Source organism: Anoplopoma fimbria, chromosome 4 (assembly GCF_027596085.1).
Source record: "Anoplopoma fimbria isolate UVic2021 breed Golden Eagle Sablefish chromosome 4, Afim_UVic_2022, whole genome shotgun sequence".
In the NCBI taxonomy this organism is placed as follows: Eukaryota; Metazoa; Chordata; class Actinopteri; order Perciformes; family Anoplopomatidae; genus Anoplopoma; species Anoplopoma fimbria.
The window spans coordinates 15020983-15042021 of record NC_072452.1 but is presented as its reverse complement, the minus strand read 5'-3'; the positions used below and the strand labels follow the sequence as shown (position 1 = coordinate 15042021).

Genomic DNA, 21039 nt, shown 5'->3' with positions numbered 1-21039 from the left:
GAAAACTCTCTCCTAAATATTAAGAAGTGCTTGTTTATAGGGAACAAATATACACAGGGGGTTTAAACTGCATGGCATTGCTTGCAAAATTAGATGACATTGTCCAGTGGCTGAATCTCTGGGTCGGTGCGACGATGTAACAAAAATTCTCCCGCCACCACAACAAAAAAAATGGAACAGAATGCCCTGAGGCAAAGTTTCTAACTTCAAAGTCTTTTAATTAATGCTCGATCTTCCTCTATGCACTACGAGACAGTAAGAGAAACAGAAATGAAAGGGGAGAGAAAGAGGGAGAGATTAACTGGAGAAAGAGCAATATAATAGAACAAGCTCACTTTACAGCTGCTGTTAACAAGAGGCTTTTTAGAATCTGGATGTGTCAGTAACACAAGCCTTCTGGGAAACAGGGTTTTTGTCAGAGGATAATATTCCATAGGGCAGAGCTCATGAGACCAACCAATTGTAGCGGGGTTTAACAAACGGGGAGACGCGCTTGTCTCATAACCCGCTAGCTGACTGCCATTAATGAGACCAATAGGGATACTTAAAAGTAGCTCAAATAATAACACTTTTTTGTTTGTATCTCGCTACCAAAAGCAAGACTTTTGTGCATATTGGCTTTGCCTGTTGTGTTGTATAAGAGAGTTCCCCTATAACTGATTCAACATGAAAATAAATATACAACAAAAATGTCTGTAATGGACTGTAAGGTATTCACCTTGAAAGTGTTAGCTTTCAATGAGATGCTACACATATTTGAACTCCGAATGAACTCTTGTGACCTTCAAGCTATAAGCGACCGCCTGAACGTTCAAGGGATCTTGAAACAGCGATAAATGGGAGAAGACAGCTAGAAGATGCTTACTTTCCTTTATAAGTCTGGTGGGGGAATTTATTTAAAGTTGCTCAGAGAAAGCAGGAAAAGGAAGCAGGGAAGGGTACGGAAGGACAAGTCTATGCTGCCGTAGTCAACTTCTCACAGCTTTGACGAATCCCATTTGTGTTTTTCCCTTAAGGCTTATTATGAGAAAAAGCCATCTTAAATGGACACAAATCCAATAGTAATTCAACTTTTTAGCCACATGAGGGGATTAGGATCAAGAAATCTCTCAGTAGGTTTGAAAGGGAATAATGAATCGTCATGACTGAACAGCAGCGAGGAGGCCAGACACAAGCTGGCATTTGATTTTGTTTATAAGACTCCCAGATATCCCATGGGCCCATGTGTGCTTTTAGCTTCCCAATTATTTGTTTAGGTCAGGGACAGACCGACCCAGGACTACGAAAAACAAAAAGAAAGGACGGAGAGAATAAGAATTACAGCGAAAAAGGAAACACAGAAATAGATGTAAAATGAGGCAAATCCCTGTCCATTTCCCAATGGCCTTTGTGAGACAGTTTCATATCATATTACAGCCGAGAATACTGTGATATTTAAATGTTAAGAGATGGGAATTTAATGCTGCGGATTAGGGGGGGTCTGGACTGAGATGAAGTGGGGTTAGTAGAAAACAGAGATATGGTTGAATGGGCTTAAAGGATCTCTCTTTTCATTTCAATCGGCCTACACTGGATTCTTTTGGAAACAGTGCAATTCAGTTCCAATGATTAATACTGAGAAAGGAAAATATCACATGTACAAGTGGCTTGGCAGTTAGAGAAGAACAGTTTTTTTCACCTGTTTTCTGAGTCAACAGTGATACACTTACTGTGTTGTGTGCTAATAGAGTATATCACACAAATGGAGCAAGAAGAAGCAGCAGGCCGATGTACTAAATTGGGGCTGAGAAATGAAGTTCCTTAAAATAATGAGTTCTTCACAAAGAAACACAGGTGCTGCAATGTCACTTCTGTTAACATTAATATACAGCACTAATATCATTAGTTTGGTAGTAAATCGAGAGCAACACACTTGAAGGCATTCACAGTGGATCATTTCTTTGCTGCTTCTATGAAAACACATAATTAGTCACTTGGTAACAGTAGCTATGTACAATGATGCAATACAGTGCAGTAACAACCGGCTAAAATCCAACAATTTAGCCCTAACTAATTAATTATTTATATATATTTATTATTTATATTTTATTTTTATATTTATATTTATATTTTTGTGTCAAGGTCATTTCTTTCTAACTCCCTGGGTGGATGTAACTCATGACGACCATAGTACATTATGCACAAAAGGCTTCAAACCCAATGTTTTGTAGTGGTTTAAAGCTACATATAAATTGGATAACCAGTCAAAAAAAATGACTGAAGCGGGTTTAGTTGACTCCAAAATATTTAGCAGATTGGGAGCACGGAGGCCATACTCCAACCTGACTGTGAAATCTATGAATTTCGTGATCTTTTGAAGAATAGCACCACTGTTTTTTAAGATGATAGAATAATAGATAAAGATAAAGAACAAAGAATAATGATTCCGATACTGACTTTTTAATTAAAAGCCTTTAACTCGTCCGGTAAGAAACATGGCACTTTAATTTGGTATGATTATTCAATCATTTTTATATAATTAATGCAGTATTGACTTTTGATAAATACAGAATTTCCAGAGAAGAAGTCAAAGTCTAAACTGAAATCTTACTGATGCAATAGATATGTGTCTGAAGTTGCAGCAACTTTTATTTGAGCTCAGCGTCTATGCAATCCCTATCTGTTCATTGATTTGTGAATTTCAAACATCCCACAGACACCAAAGCCTACAGTACAGGGCATAGTTTCATCATCTTTCTGTACAGTATGCTGTGCAGCTCATAACAAACCCTTTTTATCCACGTCCAGCCTTGTCCATAGTAGATGATATCTTTTGGTTGGTGCTACGAGCTTGGGGCTGGATCAGGAATATTTCTGTCTTCAACAACTGTGACTTCTGCCTAAGGACATTATTATCACGGTGGCTTGGTTTGGCTGCTTTGTGGAGCAGCAATGGGCTTTTGAATATCATCGTATATCAACATCAATATTTAGTGTAATTTATAGTGTGTACAAGGTTATGTGCAATATGGATAGTAAAGTCCAGAGAAACAGAGAGAACAGCTTTATTGCAAACCTAAATCAGCTATGGCATCATCGCCTTGGTAAATGTGTTTCTGTTAATCTGTGAAAACGGACCTAGATAACAAGATACAAGTCGAATGAATACGGACCCAAACAACTGCTCAGGATGTCTGGGTCTGATTTGTTGGTTGGTATGCTTTGACCACAGATAACTATCCAAACAATGTTCAAGATATTTGCGGTAGAGGTACATTGTAGCAGACAGCCCAGCAGATAATACCCATATCTGTATCTATAAGGCAGCACATCTCTACTCCTGATAATATCTGGACTGTGACGGATGTGAACAAAACACAAGAAGAATAAAGTGGTTGATTATTCTAACTCTTTTGGTTTAAACGGCAAATGTTGGAGAACACCTTCAAGGGCCCAAAAGGGCTAAACCAGTATGTTTCACTTCCTAAAACGAAGGCTTCGATGGGCAGAGGAGGGGCCTAATGAGCAGGGAGGCTGCCCCCCAATCTGATAATCCAGGTTAAATCTCAGAGCATCGCCCTTTAGCAACGCAGTGAATTCCAACTGCCTCCGAAACACGGTCCTGTAGCTGACCTTAACCTCTGACACTGTCAAACAGGAGGAGCAATTGTCCTATGGAGGTTTTTTCCCTTTTTCTATTCTGTCATGATGTCTTTCTTTCTTTCTTTCTTAAAAATATATTAAAATGTACATTCTTGGCACAATTTGCACAGTGGTGATGGTTCGGCTCCCACAACATTAACAACAGAAAGTCGGCTTGCTACTTTTGTGATTTCAGGCAAACTGGATCTACAGCATACAACAGGACATTATTATGGTTTTGAAAATCACATATTACCCAAACCCTTCTGATATTTCCTCAGCAGTTTTAACTCTTTTAGGGTTTTATAGGTTATGGAAACAAGCCTTTGGGCAAACTTTTGCAATTTGTTTTGCAAAATATGAAAATTTAAACATGTTCTTTTAATGTGCAGAGTCACTATACCATAAATTAATAAATATATGAGTCATGCCCTGTAGATATTTTGGTATTTGGAGTTGTTATAGATGCCATGTGTGGCGGTAAGGACGAGGCCCAGCTCGTTAGGTAGGATTTCCACGGCTCGTTACTAACCACCTGTCCTCTACGTGCAGCTCCAAGTGGCAGCCTGCAGCTTGATGGGCTTCACTGTCTTCTTTTCCTCCTGATTGGCTGCAATTGCAAATGGATTTCATATTCACGCATTAATTTAGCAAAAATGCCCGCTTAGTTCCTGAGTGAAAAACCAGACTGGGTGCAGAAAGCGTCTACGAGACAGAGAGAGAAAGAGAGAGAAAGCCACACAAACAGGCAGCGCAGAGTCACATTTCATCGGCTGTAATACAATTATCTAGCTGCCGACTCGTTGGTGCAGTGTTTTGGGTCTGAGTCATTCTAACTGATGGGAACCCAGAGGTCGTAGTTTAAAAACCCTCAGATTCATTGCCACAATAAAAAATGACCAACAAAATAACAAAGATCTGCTATGAATCAATTTGGTCTTCAGAAGGGTGAACATAAAAATAATGACTTTATACTTTAATTTAGTTCAGTCTAAGGTTCTTGTACACAATCGTTATTTAGGGTTTCTGAGACACATGTTGAATTGTGCACTAACGGTACTAACTAAAATCAAATGAGATGTGTTATGGAGAAGAATCTTATTCATTAGACTGTGACATTAATCTAGATTAGCTGTATGATTGCTTAAGTGAAAAAGATTATATACCAGTGGAAGTCGCAGAGCTGCAAAGCCTCACCCACAGGAGGTCACAGAGACGTGCCGTGTTCACCCTAATAAATATAACAGTGTAATGAGATACACAGAAAAAAGCGGCGACTGCAGAAGATGTTTTCCAAGAGACAAAAACAGGCAACCTTATTGGTTATCTGGGTGCAGAGAGAGCATAAAATCCCAAGATGAGGTGGGAAGACTTTGTATGTTTTGTATTAGTAAATAATACGGATGCGTGCACAAGCATAAAACTACCTCATGTTGGTTTTCGCTCACTGAAGCCGGAGATTTAAGAGGCAATTTCATATCAGCTTTGCAAATCCCGACTGGCTGAATGAATCTCATACCAACATATTTTAATTTAATAATAACGATCAGGATGTGCTTCTGATTAAGTAGGATAATCCAAGTGATTTCAACCACACCCAGCGTTGTTAAATAAAAAGTTACTGCAGAAAGTGAGATAAGCACAACGTCAGTGGTGCCTGGTTAGCCGATCCAGAAAGAGTGCTTTACTGAAACCAAGGTGTTGTTCTCACTAAAACTCCCCTTAAGCCTTTAAGCACCAAGACATCCACCCAAAGTGATGCAGAGAGAAAAAAGCTGTGAAAGCGTCAAAGAAACCACATTTATGTGGAGGTGACAAATGTCGACCAATGTGTGACATATTACAAAGCTGACACAAATGAGTTGTAAATGTTAATAACTGTGACCTGATAGAGGCGTAGCGTTGATTCTTACACTCTCTGACTTTAATGAATTCTAATGTTTTTTAACTGTTTTTTAACTGGGGGCGGCGTGTCGATGTGTCCTTGGGCAAGACACTTAACCCCAAGTTGCTCCCGAAGGCTTGCCATCGGTGGGGACTGGATGTTGCATGAATGTTAGTTAGAGTCTGATGGTGGCACCTTGCATGGTAGCCTGTCATCAGTGTGTGAATGGGTGAATGATATGTAATATACTACTGATTGTAAGTCGCTAAATGACTGTAATGTAATGTAATGTAATGTAATGTAAGTTCACTATCACCCTCTCTTAGTTGACAATTTGATATCTAGATGTTGAAATGATGCAAAAAACAATATTTGAGACACTGTCACTTTTTGGGAAATGAGAACCAAAATACAATAATTATTATTGCAAGCACTTTGAGTGGTTGGTTGACTAGAAAATCACTTTATAAATGCAGTCCATTTATTATTATTATTAAACTGTTCATACAACACAGCTGTTGTGTCACCTTGGGTTAACAATCCAGCATGGCCTTCTCTGGTCTGTCAGCTCCACATTATTCTTGCTGTCTCTTATTATATTTAACTACTACAGAGGACAAATCATTGAAAGCCATTGGGAAAGACTGATGGGTAAGAGTTGGTGCTGTGTTCCCTTAAAATACTGACATTCAGAACTGTTTGCATGTGAAAACGCAATGAATAACTGACATGATAGATGTGAAGTTTTCATCACGGCCCCACAGCTTTGAGAGTCCTTGACGGTGTTTTACGATATCACTGGTGCCAAAGTGACACAACTCACTTCCGACACTTGGACCGCGCCACATTTGGGCTTGTGTAAAATTCATGTGCACTTCACAAACAGGGGATATGCAGGGCTTTCTGGTTGAGCTGGTACATGCACCTCAAACCCATTTCCCCACTCTGAGACACGGCTGCCTGGAGGAGACAGCTGATTCAGGCAGATGAGGTGATTTTCTAGGAATGGTATCACTATCATCATCATTATCATCATTCTCGTCTTCTTCTCTTTCTTTCTCAGCATTGCAATTTCTCTTTCTGTACACCTGGATGCATGCATCAGCATGTACACTGGGACTGTCAGCTCCCTCTCTGTGTTTCTCTTCTCCTCTCCTTTATTGCATTTTAATTATATTGAAATTCACTTATTGCCCTTTTGAGACTCATATCACTTGTCTATCTCCTATAATCCTCGAAAACATTTGATGGTTTGGAAGAGTGAAAATTGGAAAACAAGGCTAAAAATTGTGGAGTCCCACAGTCTGTTTTATATAATAATAATATGCTTATTCACTCACATCTGTATAATTAATATGTAGTCGGAGCCAGGAGCAGGTATGCTAAGCTAAACATAAAGACAGCATCTCTTAAACTCATTTATCAACACATTACATCTTGTTTGTTTAAAATGTACAAATGCTCTAGTGAAAAAACGATAATTCACCGTTTTATGGTAGCATAGTTCAGGAGTTTGAATTTCTTAGCCATCATATTTACCTTTCAGTTTTTGTATGAATACACAAATAAAATATAGCAAAATATGATGTTTCTTCCTGCTTACAGTCCTTTTTCTAGCTTCACTTACTAGCTGCTGGCTCCGGATACAAATTAATTCTACAGACATGAGAGTGGTGTTGATCTTGTCATCTAACTCTTAGCGACAGAAAGAATAAGCTGATTTCCCTAAATTGTCAAACTATTGCTTTAAACTGCATTTCTGCACAGACTGAAGTTCATCTATTTACTATTTTCTGTTAGACTGGTTGACGGCTGAAACCTCACCTGTGGGTTTGCTGCAGGCGGGTTGGCTGGAAGTGAGGGCTTGTCATTTAAACCTTCAGCGGTGATGAGTGAAACACACTGAACGTCTAACATCATGGAATCCCTTCAGCTTTTCTGTTCCGCCCACACTATTTGCTCTTGATTCCCTGCCACGTCTGATCCCTCATACTCGCTATTCTACAATGTCAGCTGTCGCCCTCTCCTAATTTCTTCCTCAACCCTGACCTTCATCATCTTGCCCTTCACGTCTTCTTTCTCCCTTTTTTGACTGTTTAAAAAAAACAACTAAATAACTGACAATAAGAGTCCTGTCTCCAAACTTCGTGCTATTTTTACTTCTCTGTTTAAATTACAAATGTTTTATTGGTCAGTTGCTTAAAGATACAGAGCAGACAACCACTGCAAACAGCAGACCATGTGAAAATGACACTTTATCTGATCTTTAATAATTGAAGTGCTACAATTTAATCTACTCTCTCTTTGGACTCGCGTCGCTGTACATGTCATCTTCTTTAATGTTCAGCAACATAACTGGAACAATAATCTGGTGTGAATGACACTTTCCAGGCTAAAAGCTTTACACTTGTCAGCTTCTAGTAAAACCTCCAGAGGAGTTCATCTGAGCTCATGGACTACAGAAATGGGGGTCGGTTCTGCGAGAGCGTGATAAGGTTATGAGCAACACAATTTAGTTGATTTCTTTTGAGGTGACAAGGTTCAGAGGCAGCGAACGCCTCGTTTCTGAAAGCATACGAGACTAATGCAACCAGCAGGAGTGTAAACTACACACTCATATACGCACATGTACTTAAAAACACACAGAGGAACACATGTCATGATGTGTGTCGAAATTTAACCTGAGATGCTTCTCCCTGCTTAAGGGCATCTTAACACAAAATGATGCATCGTTACTGACGCTTGATTTTTTGGGCAAATGGAGGCACAGAAGGCTCTGACGTAAAACAACTGTGAATCCAAGCTACTTTTAGTGCAGTCTCAAATTTAGTTTCAGATATATTTTGTCTCTAAGACTTTTGCTCATCTTGACAGATCTCTGCGCGTATTTGACTCAATCTGCCACAAATATACTTATCCACTTCCCTGCCTCTCGAATTAAAAACCTTGCATTTGCATAAGCCCAATTTTTTTCAGCACTGTCATCTTACTTATTGAATGTTTTTCAAATTTACTTGCGGAGCAAGTGTAAAAAACAGTACAATTGGAGTTGTAAAGGGATACGACAGCTTAATGTTTGCTGCTGTTTCAGCGGTACTGAACGTGATAGTAGATGATCCACGGACGCGTTTGAGAGAAACTGTGAGATTTCCACCCTGAAGTGTTTTATCTTGCCAACCACAAAGAGACCCCCTTCTGAGCCCTGCAGGCATTCAGCTGTCGAGCAGTAAAAGACCCGGTGTCTCATCTTCCTGGGACGGAGCAGGTAACATGCACACAACAAATCAGACAAATGTATACACACAATGAACAATAACAAAATGTCAGAGCCTGCACACTCTCCTCCTCCCTTTGACAAACAGTGGTAGTGGTCAGTGACAAGACAGAGCGACTCTATTAGTATCAAAGTGGATCTGTCCACCCTAACAGATGGGTTTGCTTCCTCCAAGGTGGGCGAAGTGATTTACTTCATCTCTACCATACTTTGCCTTATCTAATTGGACCGGCCGTGGTCAGGAGGCAGGCCAGTAAATCATGTCACTATCATGTATTTATAGGTGAGGTCATGTTACTCTAGTGCTGATGGCAGCTCCATAACATCTATATGTGACACCTGTTACCATGCCAGCTGCTGGCAGGATGCCTAAAAAAATGAAATGGACACTGAAGCAAAAGGAGTATGAGCGGAAAAAGAGGAAGCGAGCAAATGTGAGAGGCAGAGACAACGCTAACAGAGAGAAAAAAAATCGGATTATCGTTGCACACATAAATATGACATCCTCAGTTTAGACTCAGACTGTGACATGTTACAACACCATGGATTCACATGCTTAGAATCCAAGCTCCTGCTCACTTAAGGAATGAAAAATCTTAAGGGATGACAGCTGAAGTGTGGAATCACACAAACGCAACCCTAGCTTTAGCTCAGCGTCACTGCTATGCACTCGTGATTTGGCCAGACACCAGAGTTATAGTTTAGGGAACCAGTCTGGACAGAGTCCGGGATGGAAACAGGGCTCCCCTAAAACAGGGGAGACACATTTCCTGCGTTCCTGCGATTCCGCTTGGTTGACTCTCTGGCGTTGATATCTGGAACAGACATTCCTCTTGACTCCCCGGGGAAATGGACTTTGTTACTGACTAACTGGAGCTAAACAGGAGCTTCCAGAGATGTTCTTGCAGATCAGTGACGTCCGAATGAGAGGGATTAAGTTAAGTATTTAATATTGTATTAACACATACAGTATAAAGAAATGAAGGTAATATCTATACCTGTCATCCTGGTCAACATCATCTATGGAGGTTTGGCTTAATAAATAAACTATAATGCAATGCAATCAAACATTTTGCGAAGTCGTACCTAATCAAAATTAAGCAGCAACCTGCCAAATTTAAGAAATTAAACCATACAGGTTTTTTTCTCTCTGATATCACTGAGGTTAGGTTATAGGATTATGAAGGACTAAGTAATTAAACAAGAAGTAACTGCATTAGCTTGATGGCTTTTAAGAGCACTGTTAGCTGTTGTATTAAAAAAGGTTATAGGGAAAACGGGTTTGTATATATTTCTGTATGTCGGTTTATACTGTAAACTGACAGATCAACGGAGAAAATATCTGCAATTTTCACTTACAGGAAAATACCATTTCAAGGCATGGGTTGTCATCTGTATCTTGTGTGTGCTTGTGACTTTTTCATGGATCTTTCATCTTTATGCCATAGATACTATATGAATATACGGATGGTGTTTCCATGTTTGTACTGTATGCATGACCTCAGATGTACACGTGGCTGTGTGTCTCTCTGTGGAGCTTTTTAATGGACAGGGTGCTGTCTGCTGCTGTCACCACCGTGCTGCCAGAGAGGATAGGTGATGTGTCCCTGTTTTTAAAAGCCATAAAAAGAGGCCATGCAAGTGTCCCCCTTTTAGAGGGAGCAGAGTGCCGTTATGTGTTCTCAATCTTTAAGTCACATGAATTGACGAAGCTAACAGGTAACCCTCGTTGTCCAAACTGATCGATGTCTGGTGCAACTCACAGAAGATGCAGGTTCACTTGTAGTCAGAAGTGCATGCTGGGGAGAAATACAGGCCTGAACTGCTGAACACATGGGAGCAGAGAGTATTTTTTTTTTGTAATGTTTAATCTAAACTCACAGCCATTTTGTATTTTGCCAAAACAATGGTTGTATATTCTAGACAGATTGACTGTAATTTTCTGGTTAAGCTTCGATATGGACGTTTTTGGAACATAATAATGACGGTAGATGAGTAATTAGAATTGGAAACTTGGAATTGGAACTTTTCTGATTCTTTTCTTAAATGAAATCCTAAGGATAGAAAGAATTACAAATGCAACTGATTAAAATACACATATATTCAGAATAAATGAAAAAAAACTTTAACTTTAACACAAAATAATCTCCAGAAACAATATGTTGCTCCAATTACAGGCAGTGACTTTCTTTACATGCAGCACTTCCTGGCTTCCTACATTACGTGTTTCAGTGTTAGATAACTAAGCTCGTGGTTGTGTGTGTACGTTTGCTGTGAAAGAGAATGTACATGTTTCAGGAAGCAAGGATTCATGGGAATGGAATGAAGAACATTTCTGTCCAAGGCAGCTGTGTCTGACACGGAGTGAGATGCTTGAGAACAGTGTGGGAGACTGAAATTCTCCTCAGCCAGCCAAAACAACACACACATGCTCAGAGACTTAGGACTTTGCTAAAAAGAAAAAAGGAATGATGGTAATAACTTCATGTAAGCGAGATATGTTACAAAACAGAGATGGGACAACTTAAAAAAAAAAAGTATCCTCAACATTTCAAGGACTTTAAACTTTGTAAACATCCAAAACAAGCTTGCATATTGCCTGAACCAAACAATTACTTGGGTTTCCCCATATATCTTTCCATTTCACAGTCCTACATTTCTACAAAGAATAATAATTTTCATCAAATCTGAATGTCCAATGCTAAACTTTACCCTGTAGGGAAACTTTGTCTGCTGCTGTAAACTGGAAGTGAATTCAATTATTAAACAAAGACTGTCCGTGGGGAGGACCATTTGGGGAACATTTGGGACTTTTTCAAGGGAATTCATCAGTTTAACTGCCAACATTTCTTTATAAGATAAGAGATAAAATAATCCTTTATTAGTCCCGCAGCGGGGAAATTTACAATGATCAACTCTTCTCCCATATTTCACTTTTTTTTTCTCTCAACTCTTGGGATTTAAACTAAGCTAACTTATTCCTGACTGACTGGTCTTCAAAATGAAGCAATTTTCGCTATTACTGTAATGGGATGCTTAAGCTGTCTTGTTGCTGCTTAGATGACATGAAAGACAAAAACATAACTCAATTTATGAGATGATGTTGAACATAGTGTAACTGTAAGCAGATTGGCAAGATTTGTTCCTTCAATAACCTGTTTTGGTATTTTACCGCTCTTAGCACCCAGTGTCATTGAGTTCTTCATCCCTCTGCTGAAAGGGAAATGATGTGATTTACATTGCAAGCAGTTGCAACAGTGAAGCTGCAAAAAAGGAAAGTAGCTGTTTTGGAGCCAAAACTGAAGTCGACAGAGCCGCTGCCTTCCAAAAATGAAAAGCACTCCATAATGAGAATGGCTATCGAGAGCTACTATCACCAAGTAGTCAAAAATCTTTCCAAGATCAGAGGGAATGATGCAAATGAGTCTCATTTTGTTACCAGCTTATCAGCCACAGCCTACACAGTCGGGTCAGAACTGTACCTACATTTAATTCAGGTAGCAATGTTGAGTCAGCAAGCTTTAAGTACTACACTTTTCTGGAGTGACTACATCTGTAAACTGGCATGATAATTGATGATGAAAACACAACACTGATATATTACCACCCAATAGAGTTGATTAGGTTGATATGTTAGCAAAAAATGGAACATTGATGGATCCAGAAGACACGAAAGAATAATAGCAATCTCGAATTCTTTCAGCTCTGTTTTGGTCTCCACCGACTCCTGAGGGAATTATCTGGCACAATAGCCGCTAAATGCTCTACTATGTTTACCAGCTAGTTACTAGTTTTGCATGTTTGCTGTTTGCTGCTGGGTGGGTAGCGTACAGTGAGTCAGAACTTTGCCTGCAATGGATGCAAAATATCACAGATAAGAGTGAAGAGAGTGGGCCAAAACAAGTTGGAGGCCATAGAACCAAAACAAGGAGCTAAAAGATTCTCATAGAGTTGAGACCTGCAAAGTCAGGTGATAATTGTCTATGGATTTGCCACAATAAAAGGCACCTTTTACATTATGCATGTCATTACATATATTGTTAATGTAAAAATATTTATGAAGCAACTTTAAATGCACACTTTGTAAGTCACAAAGTGCATATTTAATTTCAGAACAACTGGATGTTGTTATAAACTGAATACCTAGTAAAATTGCTTGAAATTCACTCTTAAAAATGCAGAAAATTGAGATGATTAATGCTGAAAAGTATTATTTACCTATGAGTAATGTTCCCTCTGTGCAGCTCAGAGAATATTAACCACCGGGCTATTTTAAGTTTGGGGATGAACCAGAGGTCCCCGGTGTCCTCAGGCCAGTGAAGACGTGCTGTTCATCTCACACTGGTGTCGTCAGTTCAAACTAAGAGTCTTCCCAGTGGCGACACACTGTTCCTGCCTGGCAACCTCACAACAGGACATAGAACTCATCACGCACACAGCAGCATGCAAAAAGGAAGTGTGTGTGCACAGACACCTAAAAAAACATGCCACAAATCACAAAACAGACAGTCACCCAACGTGACTTCAGCATGTGTGTGTTTACATTCACACATACATATTTCTGTTTACTTCTGCCTGACGTTCCAAGGTCAGTATAAATATTCCTGTTATGCTTCATTGTCTTGTCCACTGTCCCTGAGCCACAAACCAAAACAGCTTCTGGAGGATCTGTGATTTATTCTTTTGACTGAAAAATCTCTGGTATGATTAAAATTTGCGGATTTTAGTGGAGGCTTTTTTCATTTTTTACAAGGCCTTCAGAGACACTGAAATGTAATTTCTAAATCAAGTAATGTTCATAGACTGCATGTGTCATCAGTTTCCTTAAACAGAGCCCCTCCCTTCCCCTCATATAAATGTGATCTGTGCCAGGGATTGTTGCACATTAATACTAGGGAGTGCTTACTCATCAGATATTACAGCCAAATAATGTGGCACTATATGAAGGGTTGGGATCAAAATGCTTAGAAGCCAGAGAAAAAAAATCAGCATGGCAAGATGAGTTTCCACTGCTGATTAATGTGTAAATCCTCTTACGTTGTAGTGTGTAGCTGTCAGCCCTCTGACTAAAACACATAAATACTGATGGGTTTATGATCTGCTGTGCATTATGACAAACCATGTTGAACAGTAAATACATGAATAAAGCCACTGTAAACAAAAAAGAAAAGGTATATCACATGTTTTAAGAACAGACACAACATACACATAAACTCATTCTGGCATGCTGGAATGAATTGTGAATATTTATATATATAGGATGTTTTTATGGTAGATGCCACACAAATCCAAAAGTTGTATTTATTAGGTTCTTAGTTAAAACGATTTTTCTTGAGTGTCAAAAGAGTCTGAGGCTTAGCTAAGCTTTGCTATGCTGTCAGCTTCTAACAGCTTTACGCTAAAATACACACAGCACAAGCCTTCAAGTGCCTGAATCCCAGTTTCAAGCCTTGTAAAAAAAGACCATGAAAAAGAAGTGGCAAAAAAGAAAGAGGAAAAGGAAAGACAGGGAGAACCAGTATGGATTCAGAGGTCATATATTGGGATAGAGACTGAGGCTGATGCCCATTCATATTTTGGGCTGATATTTAATGATTTGAAGTTGGCTATTTTCATAAAAATAAAAAAAAACTCCTTGGGAGTGTGAAAAGTCCCTGGGACATTGAACCAATGAGGATTTTGGTTGGCTTGCTGATTAAACATGCATATTTCCTAGGCTTTAATAAACTCTTAAATAAACAATTTGCAATTTAGTGAGTAAATAAGTAATTTAGTGAGTAAATAAGTAAATAAAATGTGCTATAAACGAGATTGGGAGCATAACTATTTCCTCTCATAGGCTCGCTACATGACGATGGCTGAGCCTGCGGCTTGCAGCTAACGGCGCTTACAGCGTTAACAGTGCAAATAACAGCAAAAGTAATGAGTAACAATGCACAGCGGCGGCTATGAATCAACCAGTTGGGCACGCTCACATATACTAACATGCACTAAAAGCCTGCACGTCCGGCTCGGCTATGTCAACAAAGCAAAGAGAAGCTCGGATAACAACATACGCGGAGGGATAGTGATTCTCATTCTCTGTTCTGGTTGACATTACTCCACTATACCAAGAAAATTGAAAGTTTGTACTGAGTCGTGAACCTCAATCTTAAAGATGATGAACAACACTGGTTTGCAGATATTCGCCTTAGGAGCGCCCTTAGTGTCAACAACAGATAACCTATTTCAGTAGATCACATGGACCACCCTGTAGCAGTGAATCTGTATCTCCCTATAGCTGCCTGAACTGTTAATAACAAGGACCCAGCTACAAAAGTGAACCCTGCTTTTACTTTATGGAAGGAAAGTGGGGGGGGGGGGGGGGGGGGGGGGACAAAAATGGATAATGGATAAATGGGGATGGATAAATTTGTACATCGCTTTCAAACATACACACAAAACGAAGATGAGTAATGCCGGTTATATGCCTTTTTCCCGCATTGCATTGTATCACTGCTGACACCAAAGCTCTTAAAAGCATTCCACTTTCTTTCTGCATAAATTGTGCATATGCATGATGCAGTGCCTGGGAGTGATGTGATAAGCTTCTCTTTTTTTTTTTCATGACCCACTAAATTCTATGATGGGCTGGCGTGACATATTTTCACAACACATGCATGATGCATTGACAGCAGAGAATTACAGGCACTCGCTCGTGCACAAACACACACATTCATGCATTAACTACCTGATAGGCATGTTAAGGCACGTAGGCACAGAAGTGGCGCGCACAGACTCTAAAAGCTTTCTACTACATCCTTGGTGGTGTGCTCCATCTCACACTGTTCTCTGGATAGAGCCGTGATTTCCACCGGCATCTCACACTCAGCTCCCAATCACTCCACGTATGTCAGAGGTAATAGCATCTGCTTCTAGACGCATGCACACCACATGTGCTCGCAGGTGTGCGCACACACTAACACACGCACCTGTAGATGCTGCTCACAGGTACACATATTTGAAGGCAATTATATACCCTCCTACACACAAACACACTGGAGGGCTGTGAATCTCCCTCTCATCAGCAATATGCTAGTGCAGCAGCGGATGTGGGTTTGTGGGCGACTGCGGGCGGAGAGGAGTGGTGTTACCTAAAACAAGGCATATTGGCAAGGGGCCAAATGATGGCGAGGGAGGAGAGAGAGAGACAGAGTGACAGAAAGCAGGTGGGAAGGATATATGTTGATGTGGCTGCATGCAAAACAGAGAAAGTGAGAGAAATGTAGTGACAGAGGGGGAGGACAGCCGCAGAGAGAGTGTAGAGTGAGACTGTGCGTGGGGAAAAAGGATGAGAAATAAAAAGTTGGTGTGCATGAAGAATTCAGCTTGGTCGAGAACTTGACATTGCTGCCTTATATTTTCCTCTTAACATTACGAGTCAGTATTTGGCGTACAATCAGATTAGGTGAGCTGAACTCTGTTTTGCATAATTGCCTGTATCTGTGTGTGTGACCAGGTGACCAAGTACAAGTAAATTTGTGGGTTATGGATGTGATTAAATGCACAACAATTTGTGTGTCTGTGCGTGTGCGTGATCATGCACACATGCAGAAGCACGCCTCTGGATTTAGCAAAGCAAATGGGTGTAAATACAGCAGGAGTGGAGTCAGCAGCAGAAGCAGGAATGATGCACACATAGCAGAGAAAAAGAGTTAGACAGTGCCTTAAGGAGCTTAGATGGGGGAAAAGTAGGAGATGAGGGGTGGGGTGGGGGTGGGGGTGGGGGAAGGAACAGTGAGGATAAAAGGGAAAGAAGCAGGGCTGGAGGGACTGTAGGAAAGGAAGAGAGGGGAGAGTTAGAGAGCAGAAGTCGGAGGGGAGTGGTGTCAGTATACCATGACTTGCCTCTTTCCAAAATAGGAATTAATCCAATAATCGCTTGAAAATGTTTTGCATATTTCTTCATTCTTCTCATGTACATAATGGTCTATCATCTGGCACGAGCATGCGTGAGACCTGTCAAGACCTCGGAGGCACACACACACGCGCGACGACAAATCCCATTGCTGCAGGGTAAGTGCACATGTGATGTCACAGAGAGTTGAAGACCCAGAGTCTTTAACTTTATCTGCTGCTTATTTCAAGTGTTGTGAGTGTCACAAATGTCAGCAGCCCTGCTGTAGGCTTTGCCACCATGTCAGCTCAGTACTTGATGCTAAAGCACACACTCTTTGAACCCGCAAGAGCCTGAGAATCAGTAAATTAACTGCCAGTAATGGAGAAAAAAAGAAAAAGTCTTCTTATACTAGTGATGTGATCAATTTATCATCGTTCTCCATTTCCTTTGTTCATTTAATTTCTCATCTTACTGTCTCTCTCCCTTTCCTTTGGCTTCTCCCATTACACGGGTACCGTTTTTTTTTATTCGGGTGTTTTTAAAAAAAAATCAAACACTGACTACTGTGTGATCCTTTGGTGCTGGGGAGCAAGTGAGTGAAACACATGCACTAGCACACAAACATGTCGGCACAAGAGCTGCAAGGTGACTATACGGACAATTGTTCTCATACCAGAACCATCAGAACGAACAGATTCGTTCTTATATGGCATGTACCACGGATTTAGGAGAACTTGCAGCATTCATCAAATTTCTCATAAGTTTTTGTTATGAATTAACACAATTTACAAGTGGTCCAGACCTCTTGTGCAAACACTTTGCTGTTAACCAAGCCCAAGTTTCTCAGTAATTGATTATTTATTTCATTACTACGTATAAACCATATTTAAATTACACTTCATAATTCTAATGACATTATCCTATTTGACTTTGCAATTTGAATTATAGGCTAACATAACTTTACATTTATTCATACAGGCTACCAATATCACCATTAATTTAAATTGGCTATTGATGCCATTGTACAACACTAAAATCAATATGAACATCTCAAACTGTAAAATGACTTGAATAATTTGACACCCTCTCGTTGAAGTCATCGATCGCCTGTCTGTGGCAAGACATTTTTCATATCCAATCATTTCTTTATTTCAGTGACAGTGTGACCCTCAGGTGACACGGCGTTGACAGCATTCGTTTTATTTCCCCTTTCCTTGGTTTTAGGAGGTCCCTTAATCCTGCTGCTAATGCTGTTAAAAACAATAGACTTTCCTTTATGGATCTTCAAAAGCAGGACTTCAATATAAGATATATGGGGCAGAACGCAAATTATATTATTGGGGCATCACTTATGCTAATTTACGATCTTCATTAACATCATTCATATTTTACACACAAGTGGCATTCCTCATGTTTAAGCTGGTCATTTTTACAGTTGTCTGATTTTAGGAGCGTTTGCTGAATCTGACGAAACACTAAAATCCTTGAAAAGCCTGGGATACCAGACAAGAACTTTTATTGCTGGCCTGCATATTTTCTTCAAAAGCTTCTGCTCTCTTCAGCCATTTTTTATTTAAAGGAAGAATTCAACATTTTGAAATACGTTTGTTCACTTTCTTCCCCAGAGTTAGATGACAAGATTGATACCCCAACAACGTCACATGGTAAATGTAGGCCTAAAGCTGGGAACCAACAGCCTGTTAGCTTAGCTTAGCACTTGAAACAGGTAAAAGCTAGTCTGGCTCTGTCAAAAGCTAACGATAACTGCCTACTAGCACCTCTAAAGCTCAGTAATTTCTCACTTTATATCTCAATTGTTTAATCTGTATAAAAACTGGAGTGTAAAAACAACAGGGTTATGTATAGGACTATATCTTGGCTGGGAACAGCAAGTTTCTAGTGTCACTGCTGGTTGGCTGGCAATTGCTTCCAGCAAAAAAAAAAAAAAACAAGGCTAACCTGCTGCTGACTCCATCTATATCTTCTGAGATGTTAAGTATTCTTTGCAAAGCCCTTTAACAAACACATCCCAACATAATTGGAAACACAAAAGAAAATCTCAGTTTTAAAATCTTCCAGGAAATTGGACTTCTTCCCCTTGCAACCCCCTCTTCAAAATCAGAATCAGAATCAGAATAAATTCTTTCTGACAGCAACTAAACTATTTTCACAAATCTACACCTATGTATCCAAGCGGGACTGTTCACTTAAAATATCACATGTTCAGACTATGGTCTGAACTCTTAATTTGTGACCAGTCATGAAGCATGTGGTAGACCTACAAAGTGCTTTGGTGAGAGCACACAACACACACTTCATCTCCTTAATTTTGTCTACCGAGCCTCTGATCGGGGTTGTTAGGCTGCCACAAAATTACACTAATGAGACACAGACACTTCCAAAGCAGCAGTTGATGAGACATTCACTGCTATTACAGAATGTTAAACGTTAGCCGGAAGTGGTTTCCTGGGCTCTGATAGTGTGAAAACAAATACAAATCTTAAGTTTTGTACCTTTAAGCCGCAGTCTTTAAAAAATATTTAAAAAACACTATTACCAAGCTCTTCCAATTATAAGGCACAAATGTCTCTGCTTCTGAGCAAAGAGCTCTGCTTAGCAGCTGCCTGGGGAATTGACTCACTTCCCTGCAGTTTCAGCTGTGGCACATTCTTTTACAGCACTGGAACTTGTTGGCATTTTCTTCCCTGAAATATCAAACCTCCTTGCCCAAGGGAAGCTTACCTTCCCCTTAATGTGTGAGCAATCATTTAGTGACAGAGTAGCTCCCAGCGTACACAGCAGACGGAGGAAACAATGTGAAGGGTAATCCAGAGGTCAAAGATCAAATGGAGTGAGGCTGGGTCAAACAGAGGCAACTGAGTGCAATTATTAGGTGGAGTTGACGTGTGACCAATAAGAAGAGCTGAACGGGGCATTGCAGAACACCAGTCAATAAAAACCTATAGTTACATATGACTGAAAACACAACCAAGAGTGTGATTCACTAAATATCAGTCTTACAAAGACACAGAGAAAAAGGAGAATGCAGTGAAAGACACACAGCCCCTTTTGACCTACATCTTCCATGATTAGCTATGCACAAGTAGGACTTCCTCTCCTCCGCCTTGCCACGAGTGAGAAGAAGATTAAAAGTTAGCTGCCACAGCCACTGGTGAGCTGAGCTGGAGCTTGGACTGGAGCTGGTCTCCTCCCAGATTTGGGCTAGATTGGGGATTTCAAAGTCAAGCAAGTTCAAAGCCTTGGCTGGGGAACGTTTCAAAAGAACCACAGCCAGCCATGAAGTGGAGAGGAAAGGAGGGGGAGAGCTAGCTAGCTACTTACAGTAAACTCTCCCACAGTCTGTAGAGAAGGCAGAAAAGGGGACGTGTTTTTAAAAAAAAAAAAAAAAAAAAAAAAAAAAGGGTTAATGCTAGTGAAAATAAACTCTGCGCTGCAGTAGGCTAAGTCGATGTGAGGTGGTGAGCAGGTGGAATTTTGCTGACATGTTGATGCAAAACTAAAAGTGAGAGCCAGAAAGTTTTGGTAGCAGAAATCATAAATAATACAGAATGTGGGATTACATTTTTACTGAATCACATAATGTGATGGATTTTTGTTGTCCATGGAATGTTAACAATGTCCCTGGAAACGTTGCCAACACATTCTCACACCCACAGTTTTGTAATGTAGAGTGACAAAAAAAAAAGCCCAAATGCGAGCCCATTAAAATTTACTTTCCTTGTGAAAAAGAACATCAACCTACAAACACACACTTTTGGTCCCTAAAACTGCAAATGTTGTGCTTTCTCAAGTGTCTATTTTATCTCTGCGTGCTACTAAATGCCATTAATTTGACACCATAACAATCGAACCGTGGCAACACCTTTGCACCCTGGGGACATTGACTTAAATAATCAATTAATTTTAGTTATGCTAGTTTAAAATCAGTGGATAAAGGGGCATAAAGAGGTATGTAAATAGACCAAAGACAGACACAGTTGTGGTTAAAGTTTTTAGGCCAGCTGATGAGACTGGCTGCTTTAGGTCTTTAGTGGTGGAATTAGCTCCAGTTAGTGCCTCTCTCTTTTGTTTTTCACCCTGATTCAGCAGTCCTGGACTTTACGCAGAGCCTGTGAAAGCTCAGTGGCCACAGGGAATGCCAGCTCATCGACTATTATAATGACGGCCTTCCCATTGCTCTCCGTCTCTCTCTGCCCTTCTGGCCAGCACACCATCCCAATTGTCTCTCTCCCTCTTTCTGTTTCCCATCTGTGTCTCTGTCCTTCTTGCTAAACAAAGGCTGGAGTGAGAGTGTATGATGCAACTGTGGCAGTGCTGAAAGTTCATAGTAAACAGAAATGCACAGAATGAACATCCCCA

At 40.1% G+C, this 21039-nt stretch overlaps 1 protein-coding gene across 1 annotated transcript in view; it reads right to left on the bottom strand.

Moving 5' to 3' along the window:
* mid2 (midline 2) overlaps positions 1-21039 on the bottom strand; it is an 87195-nt gene that overhangs the window by 45368 nt on the left and 20788 nt on the right. The window lies entirely within an intron of this gene.